Below are 5,975 nucleotides of genomic sequence, written 5' to 3' on the forward strand. Positions count from 1 at the left end.
CCCACGAGATTCGGGATTATCGTCGGCGATAAGCTAATTTTTTTTTCTTTCTTTCATTCTTTCTCCTTCCATTCGAGGAATTTCTCCTCGGGTAGGGAGCCCGGAGAAAATTGGAAAATGACGCGTCGTCTGCTCTATGGCATGCGGTACGCCGACGGTAATAACAATGGTAATGAGGCGAAGGGAAAGAAAAAAAAGGCAGAGACGTTAGTACGACGATGGATGTCAACGTATATTTTTGTTCGATCGAGGAACACTCGATCGTAGTATAGGATCGCCGAAGGTCGGACGTGAATTTCTTAATCTCGTTGTTATGACCTTTGATGTTCATCGTAGCTATTTACATTTATTTTTCTTTTATGATTTGTATACATATATCTGCGTATAAGGCATGACGATTATATCAATACTAAAGTTTCCAAATACGTATATATGACATAAATAAGCCGAGTTTCAGTGACCTCTGTATTGATTTCGCGATCACATGATCTTAAGAAAACATTTTCAAGAATGAAGAAAATCAAAGATTTTCAAGAATAGGTGAGATCAACGTTAGTCTCTCTCAAAGATCCTTACAGATTGGTCATACATACAAGTTCCGTAGTTTAATCTCTGCTGGATTTTATTGATATTTAAATTTTGCGACGATTATATCTAAATCATAAAATCTCTTAGTTATAGATATAAACGACATTATTATTAAGTGGTCGAATCTATCTTGTAATATATAAGCGTAATTTAATATAAGTTTCGTTTTTTTTTTTTTATAATAATGAACTTATATTAATCCATTTATATCTTTTAATTTCAATTTCACACTTATCTCACAACTACATATGTATATTTACGTGCGTATATAAATATATTGCGTAATATGGAAGTATACTGCGTAGTATATATGTAAGTATATAAGTTTATTATATATGAGCAGGTACTTCGATCAATGCGGAAGAGGTCTCGTGGTACTAGATATGAACCATGCGAGAGGTTGATTTATACTGATGTATAAATATACATATCTCGTATAAGTTAACAATCACTTATCTCAGGAGTTCGCCTTGCAGAATTTTAATAACGAAATGATATGGATAGTTTCAATACCGGTTCTAATGACTATTAGAACAGTACGAGATACAGTAGTCCTCATACGCGTAAGGATTAATTATGCTTTCGGCATTGCGTTTCGCTCTGGCAACCGAGAGCTCGAATAATGTCGAGTGGAAAACGATCGTGATGGCAGAAGTGAGGTATGTATACATATATATATACACATACATATACACGCATACACACACAAGCATACACATACATATGTATATATATATATATATATATATATATATATATATATATATAAAACATTTCATTTGTCTAGAAAAGCAGGATAGTCCGTTGACTCGCCATAGGCGCCATACTTCCCGTTCCCGAGTTCTTATTTATTCCCGTCTAAAATCTCATTTTCCTTGAAATATCGAGCTATACCCAGCGGAACGTGCATTCGCAGTATGATTTTTCATTAAAGTGTCTCGGCCAACTGAGATATGGCCGGGACATTGAATGTAGCTACTCCAACGAGTTGGAGAAGAACGGTCGTATGGGAAATTCTCGAGATAAAATGTGTAAGAGAAAAAGAAAAAGAAAAAGAATAAAAGAATAAAAGAAAGAGAGAATGAAGTAAGAGAGAAAAAGAGATAATAGGGATGCGAGAGAAGAGAGGAAAGAGGTTAGAAGGTGGAGTCAACTTTTGTGCAATACCACAGCTATGATGTACGACCAACCTACTTTCCCCATGAGTGAGGTAAAGACAGTGGCATGCGAAGTTACATGGTATAAAGAATAATACTCGAACGATTCTCGGTTTCGTTGCTACGCCGAGTCGAAATGGTACTTTTGTACATACTCGAGTAAGAGTATATCGGTGATTTTTCAATGTTGATAGTGATGAAGGAGTGATCAACCTTCGTACAAGGACGTGTGAATGGAGTATTCATAAATAATGTGTCTTATAGAAATCGGAAAATATAATAGAACGTTATCACGTGTTTCTATTGTTTGCAGATCAATTTCAATTTTTGTTCTTTATTGATAGAACTTTTGAATTGCATCTAGATGATGAATTATATAATCGCGATCCTTTTATCGATCTTCTTTTGTAGAAAACTTTTAAATTTTACTTTTTAATATTGATTCATTAAGAGAACGCTCAATTTTTATTGGAAAAATTTAAGAAATCGATTGAAATATTTTCTTATGTTTTAGATGTATCTTTCCCGTAACAAAATTAATTGAGATCGATGATGATCATGTCAAGTGACTCATCTCTTATAAGCCCTTCAAAATCGTTATATTTTTTTCCCCAAAGAAATTCAGCCTATCACGGTAGAAAATCATTTTGAGTATTATGGAGGGCGTATGATTGTAAGAAATAGAGAAAAGTGACAAAGCGGATATCGAGTTCTTGCTAACGAGGTTCGACGATCTCAGCTAGAAGAATACTCTTTGAGTTGGCCCCAGGTCGCGTCCTGATCAAACACATTAGCTTCGACTTCCGGTCGATCGTGAGCATCAAAATGGATTGGCATTGTCGTAGAAGAGCGATGACAAGCCATTGTCACGAGGTGCAACTCGCGATGGTGTTCGTTTGTCGAGGAAATGGGGAAGTCGAGTGGCTCTTTCGAGCCCTCCAGATCGTCCACGAAGTTACCACGAATCAGAGGGTGGGAGTTCCAAAAGCTATCTCTTTACTCAAAGACCAACCGGAATGGATGGTGGTCTTTGATAACATGACATTATTCATCGTTATACTTTTAATTTGAAACGTGTCATGTAATGTCTTCTCTTAAATTTCAACTTGCAATTATAAAAATTTTAAGAATTATGAAAATAAAGTTATCATTTCAGTACTTTTTTCTTTCAACCTTTATGATAATCAAAAGGAAAAGGATATAATTTTGATTATTTTTCTTTTTCCTTTTCTTTCTCCCCAAGCGAGTTGATACTTCGTATAAAAAGAGAAAACATAAAAGGGAAGACATTAAATTACCTCGGCACCGAAAAGAAGCCACGAAGTACCGGGGAATGAGGTGGATGGGCGCGTTTAAGTTCATCTCAACGGAAATGCATGGACGCTTCATCCCCGTCCAGGTCGACGTAAACGTGATTCCACAGAGTGGTGGTACGTCGTTGGTGTAGGCGAGCCAATTTAAAAGGCTAATTCCCGGATGGAAGCCCGTGGGACGGGTGCGCGATGTCGATGGCGGAAAAAAGGGGGATGGTCGACGGTTCCGAAGAGGGAGTTAGAGGAGGAGAATGAGGAAGAGAGAGAAGAGGGAGATGGAGGAAGAGGGAAAATGTACGAAATTAGGCACGATGCTTTTTTGCCTGGCTCTGAGGGTGGCGTAATTCGAGTTTCCATCCTTCTTTTCCTTTCTTTCTCTCTCTCTCTCTCTCTTTTTCTCTCACACCCCTCATCCCTTCTCTCGGCGAAAAGAGAAAGAAGAGGACAGTCAGGTTTCCTCAGTGAAGAAGAGGGCTGATTCTCAAGCTCAAAAGTAAACCAATTTCGTGGCTTGTTTAAAGCCGAAGGTAGAAACGATGTAGAAAGGCCTCGCTTGCTGCGAACTTGCTCGTTGCTGGTGGCGGACTCCCTCGAGTTATTTCACGTAGGTAACGCGCCGTGAAATTACGATGATACGCGAATCAATGGACTTCCAAAAAGGGACGTGGCAGCGTTCAATCCCCTTCCTTCTCACCGTCCCTGCCTCCCTCCCACTCTCTTTCTGTCTCTTTCTGTCTCTCTCTCTGTTTCTCTCTCTCTCTATCTCTATTTCTTTTTCTCGCTTCTCGCTTTTTTCTTACTTTTTCGAGAATCCGTGAGAACGTTCGAATTTTCGAAGATTTGTAATCATCGAATTCGTCGAAGCCACATCGCCGTTTTATGAATTTCGCGAGATTTTTTCACGTTCCTAATAACTGCTAGAACGTGCGTTTAAGTAGTTCTAACTCGCGGAAACCTCATCATCACTATCGCCAAAGGCTCTCGTGTCATTCGCCTGTAGCTTGCGTGAGACGCCTGCGCTTTACCGTTGAATTACTATGTTATTCTTCTTACCTTTTCTTTTTCCCTATTGCTCGTTCACTCATTGGTAGTACTAATAGGATGTGGGAGAGATCCTCATCGTTTTGTTAACACATGTAACATTTACGAAAATGACTTTATCACTCGAAAATTATTTCTATGAAAATTTCTCAATAGTACAAGCACGAAACGTTATCTTATGTATTGTAAGAAACAATAATCAATTTTTGGAATTTTTGATCAAGTTTATTTTTTCGATTAATAGATTATATTTTGATATTTTATTCTAAAACAATATCTACAATCCAATTAATAAGATTTTTCTGTTAATATTACTAACATGTAGTAACGCAATTATGGTATGTCATTTTAATATATGTATATATATTCATGGAAATATTAAATTTAAGAAAATAGAATAGTGTATGTCGAACTAGATTCAATAATTTCATCTTAATAATTATATAAATTTCATTGATGATATTTATGACAGAATAGATAGCTATTTTACGTATCTTCGATTTTTCGAGTGGCCTAGAAATATTTCACGTTCGCATTCACGATCGATCGAATTTCCTAAACTTCTTTCACCCAGGCAACCATTATACTCTCTCCCTCTGTCCAGTCGCTGACCATCGGAAAATGATCCAATTCTCCGGCTCGTAAAACAGATTCTACAACGATTTCGTTGGGCCGTGTCGTCGCGAACGAGGGTCGTAGAAGAGAAAAAGAGAAAGAGAGATCGGACAAATCCCAAACATATTTTCGCCAGGTTGCTGAATTCCCTGGCTTTTCTAAGTATCACTGGTTGACCGCGGAACGCGGTAGTTCGTGATCGGGAACTTCCCATGGGGATGTTATCCTCGTGCGTTATCCTGCCAAAGGAGGAACGTAAAAGTAGGATGAGAGAGATCTAACGTAGGAAAAGTTGGTCAAAAAGAGAGAAGGACCATTTGGAGATTCAAACCATCAAAGATTCTGTAATACGTGTGGTATACATATCTACATACTTACACGTGAAAGAGAGAGAATAAAGTAGAGACGAAGAGGAAAGAAAAAAGAGAGATAGAAAGTGCGTGCGAGGGTGGAAAAACGGGATGGAAGGGAAGGGGCGGATATAGTGGTAGAGTATAAGAGAGGAGAAACGCGTAGGTCGAACGTTCATAGCCCGCGGCCGAAGTCTCATGGGTCCCATAACGGGACGTCTCCACCCTCTCGGAACACCAGAACGCGACAAGCATCGGGATGCACTGTAGGGATACTACGTCGTTATCGCGTCTTGCTTCTGTATGTCCGCCATATGTAGTGGTCGAGCGTTCATACAGTCTTTTCTACGATCCCATGATGGGTTTTCTTTTCTAAAAGAATAAGACTCACTTTGTTACCGATCAAATTGCGATTAGTCGAAGGTCAAGATTTAATTTTTTCTTCTTCCTTTGTTTTTTTCTATAAGTCTCGATAGTTTCTAATATAGGACACTTGAATGTTTTAGGGTTGTTCAACTTCTTCTTATAAATATATAATTTCTTTTTTATTTATTTTTTTCTTTTTTAATGAGACATTTTTATCGTTGTTATATAAATAAAGAAGAAACAACGATAGTTAATATAATGAAAGGACTGATTGGTTAAGGTCGTAGAGCACTTCTTCGGGGGTTATAGAAACTTCGAAATGGCTGACGTGTGGTCGCACTTCGATGATGATGCTTACGAGGACTGATGTTTTGCGAGATCGTAGAACGGGGGATGAAATTGGGAATAAACAAGACGGAACGACGGAAAGGATACCAAATGAAAGAGAAAGACAGAAAAAAAGTGTGTATGTGTGTGTGTGTGTGTGTGTGAGAGAGAGAGAGAAAGAAAGAGAGAGAAAGAAAGAGAGAGAAAGATTCGTTTTG

The 5,975-nt window shown here is 38.1% G+C and overlaps 1 long non-coding RNA gene across 1 annotated transcript; it reads left to right on the plus strand.

The window, feature by feature from the left end:
* Window positions 1-937: 937 nt before the first annotated feature.
* Window positions 938-2,843, plus strand: LOC124424761. Its single transcript, XR_006942368.1, has 3 exons — window positions 938-1,247; window positions 1,376-1,798; window positions 2,260-2,843. It is a non-coding gene; the product is annotated as an uncharacterized LOC124424761 (long non-coding RNA).
* The last annotated feature ends 3,132 nt before the right edge of the window (window positions 2,844-5,975 follow it).

This window comes from Vespa crabro, chromosome 6, assembly GCF_910589235.1.
Source record: "Vespa crabro chromosome 6, iyVesCrab1.2, whole genome shotgun sequence".
Classification (NCBI taxonomy): domain Eukaryota; kingdom Metazoa; phylum Arthropoda; class Insecta; order Hymenoptera; family Vespidae; genus Vespa; species Vespa crabro.